The 12,912-nt window shown below is 41.1% G+C and overlaps 1 long non-coding RNA gene across 4 annotated transcripts in view; it reads right to left on the bottom strand.

Annotated features, from left to right (window-relative positions):
* LOC107132417 (uncharacterized) overlaps nucleotides 1–12,912 on the bottom strand; it is a 456,535-nt gene that overhangs the window by 46,203 nt on the left and 397,420 nt on the right. The window lies entirely within an intron of this gene.

Consider the following 12,912-nt stretch of genomic DNA (forward strand, 5'->3'; position numbering starts at 1 on the left):
CCCAGAGGGATGGTGTGGGGAGGGAGGAGGGAGGAGGGTTCAGGATGGGGAACACATGTATACTAAAAAGAAAAAAAAAAAAATAAATAAATAAAACATCACTTTGGACATTGGACAGACAGCATGTAGGATTAAGTATGAAGAAACAGAAACTTACAGGGTGTTTTCTTCTAGGACACAAATGGGTAGAAAGTCAAAGAAAATGAGACTTTTACGAAAATTTCACATTTTGGTTTGCTAAATAGAAATTGGAAGGACTGATGCTGAAGCTTTAATACTTTGGCCACCTGATGGGAAGAGCCAACTAATTGGAAAAGACCCTGATGCTGGGTAAAAGGAGTTGAAGGCAAAAGGAGTTGGAGCGGCAGAGGATGAGATGGTTAGATAGAATTATTGACTCAGTGGACATAAATTTGCACAAACTCTGGGAGATAGTGGAGGACAGAGGATTGGTGTGCTGCAATTCATGGAATCGCAAAGAGTCGGACACTGTTTACCAACTGAACAAAAACGACAACAAATAGAGAATACTAAAAGTATGAGTAGCATTATGCTTGGAAAATCATCCCCAAAGTATAAGTTTTACGTACATATATTCATTCAACAAATATTTATTAACAGCCAGTATTTTCAGGACAATATTTTCTGACTTTTATTCTAGGATCGCAGGCACCCATTTCATTGTGTTTCTTGTGTACTCATCCCTAGCTTATTCTGAAGGTGTAGCTAAAACTTCATCTAACAACAAAAAAGTCAGCATATTAATAAGAAATGCATGCCTTTTCTTTTGATTAAACTTCACATTTTAATTAGTAACTCTCAGGACAATGCAGTGGACATTACTGTCAACATAATAATATAATAGGTGATCCAGAAAGACCTTGGCCAAATTTGTTCCAATTGTACAGTAGGAAAGACAGCTTAGGCTTTGCCAGAGTTAGCAGTTCCCAAACCCTTCAGGAAAGGACAGAATCTAGTCTGAACACTAATTTACATATATATATATATAATTTTATATATACAAATATATGTATAAATATGCATATATAAAATATATATGTATATATCTCAGTTTTGACTTCTGATATGTATGATAATGATAGGATTATAACCCAAGGGATAAAATACCCAAGATTTCACATTGATATAAATACATGATTAAATCAATAAATACATGAGAATGAGGGGAAAACTCTTCCTCAGTGAGGAATTCCAAATAATAAATACAGAAGGAATGAGAGAAAAAGAAAATCCCATTAGAACACCACAGGAATAGCTGTTGCAGGCAACATCCATTGAGGAATTCTAAAAATAGTGGATGAGACTTCACAGAGAATTTTGCGTAGCCTCAAAGTATATTCTTCAAAATGTTTGTTTATTTCTGTGGCAGTTTTAACATGTGTTTGCAAATTCTTAGATTCTCTCCCCTCCAGGAACTGGAATTTAATTTGTTTCCCCTTGAATGTTGTCTGGACTTAGTGAACTGCCTCTAATGAGAAGGGAAAATTAGTAACATTTCCTTGAAGTGTTAACACTACTTTAATCAAGTGATCAAGGTCAACATTACCACTGATAAGACATGTGCAGGGGACACATCACCCCTGTGGTCTTCCTTCCAAAAACCTCTAACTCAGCCGAATCCTGAGAAAGCATCAGGCAAACTCAAAATTGATGGACTCACAACAAAATGTCTGACTTGTCCTATTCGAACATGTCAAGGTCTTGGAATATGAGGAAAGACTGAGAGACCATCAAACACCAGAGAAGATAACTACAATAATGTGGTTCTCTGGATGGGATCCTGGAACTGAAAAGGGGCAAAGACCAGAGAAATCTCAATAAAGACTACAGTTTAGTTAGTAGTTCTGTGTGTGCCTGCTAAGTTGCTTCATTTGTGTCCTATGCTTTGTGGCCCTATGAACTGTAGCCCGCCAGGCTCCTCTGTCCATGGGATTCTCCAGGCAAGAATACTGGAGTGGCTTTCCATGCCCTTCTCCAAGGGGATCTTCCCAACCCAGGGATCCAACCCTGGTGTTTCTTACATCTCCTGCATTGCCAGGCCGGCTCTTTGCCACTAGCCCCTGATAGTATTGTACCAAGGCCAATGTCCAAGTTTTGATAATTGTGCCATGGTTATGTAAGATATTGACATTAAGAGAAGCTGGGTGAAGGACAAATGGGAACTTTCCTCCGTGACACTTCCACAGTCTTTCCTGTCTTTTATGACTTTTGAAGAGTACTGGCAGGTTATTTTGTAGAATATTTCTGGATTTGGATTTTTCTGAATTTGATTTTATCTGATGTTTTATGCTTTTCTGATCATATATACATTGCTCTTGTTGTAAACAAAAAAAAACGCATAATTCAAATAAAAATATTTTCTCCATGGACAACACCTGGGCTGTGTTTTCTGACGTTAAACACACTCCTTTGTCAGGAATTAATTTTTATATATTAAGCCTTTTCTAAGGCTCTGAATGTGGGCTTTGTGTTTTTTTGGTTCATCTTTGGTGGAAATGAAGAACCATTTTAAGTCTAGTGCCTTTCACAGGATTCAAGCTGACAGCACAGGAGCAGGTTGCTTCCCTCGGTGTGGGAGGAGAGCACCTGGAGTGGCAGGGCCTCTCTTTGACCCATGCAAATGTGCCTCCAGGGTTGTTGAAATGAGGGCAGCCTCCTCAACCCAAGGTTCTGGCACACCCACCCAAGCACCCTTTCTCCCTTCTGTTGCCAGCCCTTAGGTGCCGACCTCTTCAGGTCTCTGCCTGTCAGACGCTTGCCTTTGGCCTGGTCTCACCCTCTCATTCCCTTTATAATAAAGGGAGTGGAGACTGTCGGCATCTCCAAATGCTCTCTCTGCCTTTTGAAGCTTGGAGAGACTCTTTGCACTGGCATAAATCAAAGGCGAGAGAGCTTATTCATTTAGCTCGTCAGAAAAATCCCACTGTCATCATGTCACATACAGGAGTTTATTCTTTTAATAGCTTTATTCTTTTCCTGTTAAGAAAGGAATTGTTCCAGGGCACTCATTCCATCGTGTATATTAGCCATTTCATTTTTCACAGAAGGGAAAAAAAGCCTTTCCACACATGATTAATACTGCCGTTGAATACCAGAGGAGCCGACCATGTGCTGGCTTTGGGCCATCCATCAGCAATTTAGCATCTGTAATCTAGCCACAGTGAGTCACTGTGAACATCATGAACAAATCATGGCTGCTCCATGGTCAGAGTAGTTTACAGACCTCGTGTGAGCAGAGCATGCATTTTCCCTTGGGATTTGAACAAGAGGATGATCTAAAGGAAGGAAAGCCACATATGAAAAGAGGACCCACAGATTTTTGTCTTTAAAACCTTTGTATTAGATTCTTGCCAATGGGAGTTCAAAGCCCGGTCCTCACCCCTCTAGTGAAGTCTGAGGCTCTTTTTTTTTTTTTTGGAAAGAGGGCATAAGCTTGTCAGAATGGTGTTGTTAGCTGAATCTCAACAGTGGCATTAACATTCTTTTATTTTTTTTCTCTCCCACGGGTCTCAGTTGTGAGGGTACACAATTCTTGCTGTAACGCTCCATGTAGATCCCTTCTATCAGATGCTCAGGCCTGGTGAAAATAGCACAGTGTGTCTCTGAGTCAGTGGACTGGGTTCGAGTCTCCGCTTGCACCTTAGCATTTGTCTCTGGATGAGCCACTTGCCCTCTCTGGCCTTCCAATTTCTCTGGGTTGTTAATTTCCACTGCACAGGACTGTGGGAGACACCATGGAGCAGGGCTCACGTTTGTGCTGGTGCCTGACGCATAGTAGGTCCTCTCAGAACATATGTTTCTGCTCTTTCCTTCCTCTTTCCTCTCCAAAGAGAACAAGGTGTCTTGCCAGGATTAACCAATCAAGACAACTTTTCTGGAAGTTAGTTGAAGGGCAGATCCTTTAGGAGAACACGAACAGCTTTATAAATTGCCTTCAAAAGTCGCACCAAATCCTTCAGTCAGTTTTAAAGGAACTGTTTACCGCTGCATATGGCAGTCATTATTTGGAATAATAAACCCTCTGAGAATCTGAACATTCGTGGGCCAACAGATGGGTCAACCTGCTTCGCAATTTAACAAAGTAATTTATTTCAATCACTTGGACAGCGCATGTGAAGATTACTAATTCAGTTCACAAGCGAAAGGAGCAAACATGAGGATGGGGCTGAATTGTGCAGCCATTATGGAAATGCACACCTGCTCAATTGGTTCTGAGACTGTCTTCATTTCGATTAGTGTTTCCTTTTCTTTGAAGGTGTGTATTAAATTGCTGTGGATTCTTCTGCTGAAACTCATGTGCTAATTGGTGTCAGGATGAGATAAAGATCTCACTGAAAATTTATACCGTAGCGTAGGTAAAATTAAGGTCATCAAAGTTGGCTTTGGGAAGTAAAACAGGTGTATCAGAAGTATATTCTTATAATAATTGGGCAATGTGTTTTCTTTTTTCTTGAAACTGTCTTCCTAGGACTTAAGGGGAAGGGAAAAGGCGGGGATCTTCTGTCCCTCATCTTCAAATTTGTTTCAGTCACTCACATCTTGACCTCATGTGACTCTCTCCATCCATTTTCTCTCAGGAGCCAAAAGGAGTGAGGAATAGAAAAGGTGGTTAGAGAGATTCTTGGCAGAAGTTTGTATGGTGTTCAAAAATGGGATTCGAGTTGTTAAAAAGAACTGGGGCAGAATCCCCCTCGTCTTCCCATCTCTTCACCCTGCATCTCAATACTGAATTGAACAGAACTTCCATGTCAGGAAGCTGCACACAGAAGACAGAGCTGGTTTGAGTTCAAGAACTGCCAGATATTATGTAAGGTTGCTAATGCTGCAAGACTGTGTTGTTGCAATTTTTGAAAGAGAATTTCTTTCTTCTATATGGTCTTTTTCCACTTTGATGTCTGTAGTTATTACTTCGATATAGATGACTTCCCTTCTCCTCACCAGCCCTCCTCAAATGTTTATGAAGTTGCCTTTGTCTCTGTCAGAGGTCAGGCTGACTTACTGAGATTCTAATCCCATGCCATCCCTCAGGTAGTGGGGATGTGGGTGAAGGGACAGCAATTATAGTTAAGTGGTGAGATTGCTATGATTGGTGGTAAGAGCAGGTTATGAGCGGACCCTCTAGTCAGAGCTATTAAAAGACACTCCTATTTTTTTTTTAAGTTTCCCTGTATATTAGGACAGTGAATAAATATCCCAATAGGGTTGCAAAATTGTGATATACTTTTAAAGTTTATATTTATTAAATTTTCAACACCCAACAAATTCAAGGACTGTATATATAAACTCACTTAGAGGCAATGCCAGAAGTCTCAGTGTGAGAAATTTCATGAATATGAGGCCTGGGCCACGTGGTCCTCCTTCCTTCCCTCCCCACTCTCTCCACCCACCCTAACAGCTCTACATTCCCTGCTCCCTGTTCAAACCATTTAGATGTCCCACATTCCCAACCCTCTACCCTGCCTTTTCCAAGAACTGCAAGCTCAAAACATCTCAAACCACATTTTGTTTTACTTTTTGTTTTGACTTAAAAAAAAAACATTTTATTTTGTATTGGAGTATAGCTGATCAACACTGTTGTGATAGTTTCAGGGGGATAGCAAAGGGATTCAGCCATACATATACAAGTATCCATTCTCTCTCAAACTCCCCTCCCATCCAGGCTGCCATGTAACATTGAGCAAAGTTCTTGTGCTACACAGTAGGTTCTTGTTTGTTATCCATTTTAAATATAGCAGATTGTACATGTGGATCCCAAACTCCCTAACTATCCCATCCCCCCATCCTTCCCCCCTGGCAACCATAAGTTTATTCTCTAAGTCTGTGAGTCTGGTCTCAAACTCAACTTTCCAGCTTTCCCTCAATCAACAAATGCGTTCTTCTTCCCAAAGTTCCTCTTCCCAGGAATGGGAGCAGTAGCCCTCCTAGCCCGCCTCCTTGGTCATCGTTCCTTAAAAATCTGACCAGTTATCAAGAGATGTAGGCTTTTCCTCTGCCTTGTGCTCCACCTTCTCCTGCCCTGTCCGTTGCCTCAGGTAGGGCCCTGATGCCATCCACCTGCATTGATGTCAGGCCTGGCAGAGGCCTCTCCTCCTCCAACCTCTCTCATATACTCTGCGTTATCTGCCCACTTGGCAGATTGGTCCTCCTGGTACCAGACCTCCCCCAGCTCCTTAGCACCTCCAGAATTAAATGGAAACTTGTCAGCCTGAGACTCAAAGCCCTTTGTAGAATACAGTCATAATCTCGCTTTCCATTCCTATTGCTTACCCCTCACTTTAGTCACTTTACGTGTAAGATAAACAAGAGTACTAGCTATTCCTCGAATGCATGTTCGCCTTTTCACCTCTGAGCATTGCAGATGCTGTTCCTCTGCCTGTAGGGCTGTTGTTGAAACACTGCAGTTGAAACTCTATCCTCCCTTTAAAGTCCACTTCAAATGCTTCAGGAAGTCTTCCCCCCCTTCTCCCTACCCTTCCGGAGCCAGATGCGTGTTCCTCTCTTTTGAACACTAGTTGCTCTTTGATTCTCTAACTGTCTTACGGAATTTATCTTTCTCTGACTTGCACTCAGATCAATCCCATTCCACAAGTGTGTGTGTGCTCAGTCACTCAGTTGTGTCTGATTCTTTGCTACCCCATGGACTGTAGCCTGCCAGTCTCCTCTGTCCTTGGGATTTTCCAGGCAAGAAAGCTGGAATGGGTTGCCATTTCCCACTCCAATGGACCTTCCTGACCCAGCGATTGAACCTGTGTCTGCTGCATCTCCTGAATTGGCAAGCAGATTCTTTGTCACTGTGCCACTTGGGAAGCCCCCACAAGTGTATAAGAAACACCTATTTGGAGCCAGAGTCCACGGTGTGTGCTGTGGACAAACAAGATAAACAGGGTCTCTTTCCTGATGGATTTTATCATCTCAGGGAAGAGGCTGATAAGTAAATGTGCAAGTACCATAAGATAATGAAGTTGGATCCTATTTGGTGGTACCTCAGAGAAGAGCTGCTCACAAGAGCTGGGCAGAAAAAGGAGGCACAGGGTAGGGAAGGAGGGACCCTCAGATGACCCTCAATTATTCATATTTTAATTTACCTTTTCAAGCTGGACATACTCTTGAGGGAAACTGGTTCACATCACTGCATCACCTTAGCTCTGGGTATTGTCCCTGCACATCAGCACTTAAACAACTGTGGAAAGGTATTTTTGTAGAGTTCCTGAGTCTTAAGTTTGCATAAAGGTCTCTTGTGGAGAAATGGCAGCTTTGGGAGAAAAGTAAAACAGAATAAAATGCAAAAAGAATTTTTGACTCCAAAGCTTATAATCTTTTCCAGAGCTGGAATTGATTACTGTGCATCTCCTGTCTCTACCACTAAGCCCACTTCACAGCTCTCACAAATAAAGGCTTTGAAGCTGAGCTCAGGAAAAAAATGCCTAAAGCTAGTGGCTTTCCTGTCTGCTAATGTCCTCAAATCTCCCAGGACCTTCAGTACAGTGACTTATATATAGACCCCACAGTAGGGGCTAGAGTAGTGAGTAATGAATTCAGAATGTGCTGAAATTTGGAAAGAAATTTTAGCCTTGTAATGTACTGACTGGGACCTACAGACTGCCTACTTGTTGGCCAAGCTCTTTCCTTGGCCTTCCTGGGACTGGTCTGCTGTTCTCACCTCCTGGTGGTTAGTCTGGTCACGTGATTGAGTTCCAGCTCATGGATGTAAGCGGGCCTTGTGGGTACCACTTCAGTCTCCATCTTCTTTCTCTTTGCTGCAGAGCTCCCCATGGAAGGTGCAGAGTCAGAGATGGAAGCAGTTAGAGTTCCCACACCTTGATGTGGAAGCTGCTCGCCTACTCAGCACACCCACGTTGAACTGTTAGGTGAACAGGAAAAAAAACTTCCCCTATGTTAAGCCACTGAGATTTGGGGTTTATTTGTTAGAGCAGTTGGCATAACCTTAACTAATACATTCCACTTTACACTGTGTGAAGGAAAGTGAGGATGAAGATGTAAAACATCCCTCATGGGCTCCCGGTGAGACCAGATGTGCCTTTCGGTGGGTTTGCTGCTGTGTCTTTGAGTGCCCTCGGTGGGCCTTTGGAAGCTGTTGCTTTGAGATTTGTTCAATAGTATGTTTGAAGTTATTCTGCTTTAAATTAAAAAATCAGTAGTTTGAATGTGGATGCAAATTCCTAATAGATTCTGCAACTGGAGAAAAATTTCCAGATGTTTCACAAAGCACTAAAATATTGTACATTGTTTTCTTTTTCAATGGGAAATTATTCACAGGGCAATAAAAAGTTGTTTTTTCAGTAAACAGATTATGTTTCAGTCTGCGGTGTGAACACTTAAATGGAACGATGCAATATGCCACTTTTTAAAAGAGGGTTTTAAACATGTCAGTACAAACCTTTCAGTCCTCTGTCCCATAAATTCAACTTTTAAAAATGAAATCAACCTGAGCCCTGTGAAAGCTCATACTACTATATCAAAACCAGTGGAATTTGCCTGTTTATTGCCACCTATGGAATGTGGCAAAGAAACATTCTTTTCACATGGGACAATTTCTTCAACTTTACACCAAGTGAAATTTAATTGCTTTCACTTCCTGGAATCATTAGGCATTAGTCCTGCAGGAGGTGGAGCCCAGAGGAGACGCTGAAAAATAAGTCTGTATTTAATACATTTCACCTTGGACTTGTATCCTTCTTTCTCCTACCACTTGTATACAGTAGGTTTCAGCCTGGGAAGCCACTTTAGAAGCATTTAAAGAGATGGGAAATTATGGAGAAAGAAGAAATAACAAGTGTCTTATTGGGAGAACACATCAGAGGTGGACTGGCCCAGAAAGCAATGGCTAGTCACACCTCCATCATTACTATCAAACGATTGGAATATCTCATTCTTCCAAGTTCATTTCCTGGTGTGTTCTTGTCTTCCTAAGAAAAGTAGTAGGTGCAATATCAGGTAAGCAAGATGCCCGAGCAATTCTTTCACTGAACTGTGTTGTATCACAACCAGTAAAATAGGAATTGTATAGGAAAGTACCGTGAAATCATTTTATTCATATGACAGTAGGTTGTTACATTTTTAAAGGGATTCACAGGTCATATTTAATTATAAATCACATATTAAAGTTCCTTACAGAGTATCTGAATGAAAATTATGGTAATTACTCAACAGAGAGGATGAAAAGGGATAAAATTAAAGATGCTTGTGAAAGTCACCAGCCAGAAATGAAGATGAACAACCTCTCTGCACAGACAAGGTAAAACCAAGGAAGCTGGAGCACTGGGGAGCACAATGCTTTCCAGATCACGTACACATTGTAAAGCAAGGTCTACCCATGTGACATGTAAATGTTTTTTCTCACTGTTTGGATCCCACGCACATGATAACCTGCAAAATGCTTGCGGTAATCACAAGACTGGGTACTGTTAGTTGCTGGCTGATACTTGAAAACCCTTCAGTCATCAGGGGACCCCAAGGATGGAATATTGAGTTGGAAGATGTACGAAGAAAGAATAGAGCATGACTTTGTTCTTGTGATGGATATAAAAGGGGAGAGACAACTAAGTGAGAGTGGCCGTTTCTTTATAGGCAGGAACTTCCCATTGTACACGTGTAGGTTTCACAAGTTCAGTAAAATTGGATTCTGAGCTTCCCATATATATCTTAGTATTTTTTTTAAAACAGTAGAAATTATTTTTCCTAATGAATAGGGATAACTATAATCTCTGGGGGGGTTTGTGTGTGTGTGTGTGTGTGTGTGTGCATTTAAAGGATGAAGAACATAATTACTTCCTACTGAAGAATTGTCAGATGTGGATAATTTTCGTGTCGCAAACCCAAATTGATTAAAGTCTCTATATTTCACTGTTTGATGACCCGACTTCCAGTTTACTTTGAAGGCATATTTTTCAAGATCAGATAGAAGATATTTCATGTGACTGTTCATTAGTTTGATTTCGAGCTTATAAGTGTTTAGACAAGGGGTTTGGGAGCCACCATCTGCACTGTTCAACCAGGCCATACAACCGCTAGGGGAGGATCTGCTCTCATATATCTGCAATCACCCTAAAACTCTCAGCCTCTTCATTTTCTCTTCTTTACATCTAGTGTATCACCAAGAATTTTTGCCCTCTGACACCTGCCTAGATGTTCATTCCACTGACTTTCACCCCAGTGTAAAGTTTGGTTAGGAGGGGTTTCTCCTTATTAAGGATTTTCTAGCACAAGAAAGAAATGCTTTCCAGGGGCCTATTTATAGATTCTTTCCTAGCTTTTGGGAGGCTATACTAGCCAAATGGACCCAGTTTCTGCATTTATGAGGCTTAGTGGGGAGACAGACATTAAAAAAAAAACAGACTACTTCATAGCTAGTTATCTACCATGTGGTCAGTGTGACAGAAGAGGCTGACAGAGTCTGAGTATGTTTGAGGCAGAGCTGCCTAGTCTTTTTGAGGCACTGACTCATGCCGAAATTGAGTAGGATTTACTTGAAACTTGAAGACCATTTTGGCAGAGCCTTAGTTCAGGAAGGCTGGGGTTGGGCAGTGTGCTGGAGAGGGCTGGAGCAGGTGGAGGGTTGGGGGTGGGGCTAGTTGTGCAGGCAGGCAGGAAGGATGGAGTGTTGGAAAGTCAATATCCATTATTAGGGCAAGAACATTGGAATGGGCCTTGGCTAAATAAACATTGCTTGTTAAGATCTTAACCTGTTCATCCATGTTGGGTAAGTCCAAAACCATTTTTTTCAGCTGGGGTGAGCAAGCAAAGCTTCGTGGGCTATGATGAGACTCTATATCATGTCCTGAGAGCAAGCAGTTGGAAGCCACAAGAAGGGTTTAGACAGAGAAGTGCCTTCTGTTTATTAAATGCCACCAGCTAAACTACTGTCTTAAGCCAATAGAGTAAGTGGTCTCTCCTAATGTTGAGATCTCAGGTGGGGGTGTGTTTGTAACAAATCATGACAGTTAAGTTTTAGAAACTTTTTAAAGGATAAAGAGGCTAGTTAAGCATGAAGACATTAGATCTGCCTAATTGCTGTCTAGTCAAGGCTATGGTTTTTCCTGTGGTCATGTAGGATGTGAGAGTTGGACTGTGAAGAAGGCTGAGCACTGAAGAATTGATGCTTTTGAACTGTGGTGTTGGAGAAGACTCTTGAGAGTCCCTTGGACTGCAAGGAGATCCAACCAGTCCATTCTGAAGGAGATCAGCCCTGGGATTTCTTTGGAAGGAATGATGCTAAAGCTGAAACTCCAGTACTTTGGCCACCTCATGCGAAGAGTTGACTCATTGGAAAAGACTCTGATGCTGGGAGGGATTGGGGGCAGGAGGAGAAGGGGACGAGAGAGGATGAGATGGCTGGATGGCATCACTGACTCGATGGACGTGAGTCTGAGTGAACTCCGGGAGTTGGTGATGGACAGGGAGGCCTGGTGTGCTGCGATTCATGGGGTTGCAAAGAGTCGGACACGACTGAGTGACTGAACTGAACTGAACTGAATTGCTGTCAATCTAACAAGCATGTGACTTCACTAAATGAGAATTGAACTCAGCACCTGACTTGTGACCATTTTGAAGCAACTCATTTTTGCAGTAATCTCACTCTTTATAAAATTTTCCTCTTAAAAGAAACCCAGGGTAAGAGGAGCAGAAGTAAAGGCTGACATATCGGTCTTTGATATGGAAGTACAGTAGGCAGACAAGAATTTTCCCAGATTAGAAACAAATGTGTAATAGAAGTTGAAATATAAAAAATTCTCCATTTATCTTCTTGACTAAAGGGAGAAAAAAAGCATCATACACATTGTAGATCATCTGAGTTTTCAGCTGATGATTTGAAACATTTTTATAATAATTCAGTGGCTCTTTTTGAATAACCAGATGTTAATAATGGTTCCCTGCTATGTGATTAGGAATGAATCTGCCAAGAAAAAAATGAAGCCTTTTCTCTTGGGGGAAGTTGAGTTCCTTTCTGTTATTTTCCCAGGCTTCCTGGGGAAGTCTATCAACAGAGGAATAAATGATGGGAACAGGAGTCTGGCTGGTCACCATGAAATTATCAGCCTTATTTCTGAGTTCAGCCTTTATTATTTTCATGCTTAGCTTGAAATATGATAAAAGTAGTAACTTTCCAATGATTCTGTTCCTTGAAATCTAACAGTCCTTATAGATTTGGAAGTTGAAAATTCTGTGCTATTTGAATAAAAATTTTTGTTGTGGTTGGCTGTGAAGGTCATGACTCTTACCCAAATTAAGAAATAATATGAATAACAACCTGGGATTCATTCCTATAGATTACATTTTTCTTGACAAAAATTTCATTCTTTGAATATTTAAAAACTGCAACACTCTCTTAGAGATGCCCAGTAACCAGCCTGGATAATATTTGTTTTATTGTTCTATGTCTGATATGCCACCTGCTTTAATTTTCTCTTTAGTACTGAAGGTTCTATGCTAGGTTTGTCTCAGGTCTAGAATCCCTTTCAGAATAGTTACATTCAAGCATTAAAACACTCTGGTCTTTATTTTTATAATCTTCATTTATACTTAGTGGCAGAAGCGTTTCTTTTATGATAATCTAAAAATAGAGACACATATGCAGTGATCTCTTTCTATACCTCACTCTTCAGTCAACAAGCATTTATTGAAGGTGTCTTTGCTGATTGGTTGTTAACTTAGAGCTTTCAAAAACAGAAATTTATCACCTGAGAAATAGAGGAAAACAACAGAATGGGAAAGACTAGAGATCTCTTCAAGAAAATTAGAGATACCAAGGGAACATTTCATGCAAAGATGGGCTCGATAAAGGACAGAAATGGTATGGACCTAACAGAAGCAGAAGATATTAAGAAGAGGTGGCAAGAATATACAGAAGAACTGTACAAAAAAGATCTTCAT

This window comes from Bos taurus, chromosome 4 (assembly GCF_002263795.3).
Source record: "Bos taurus isolate L1 Dominette 01449 registration number 42190680 breed Hereford chromosome 4, ARS-UCD2.0, whole genome shotgun sequence".
Lineage (NCBI taxonomy): Eukaryota > Metazoa > Chordata > Mammalia > Artiodactyla > Bovidae > Bos > Bos taurus.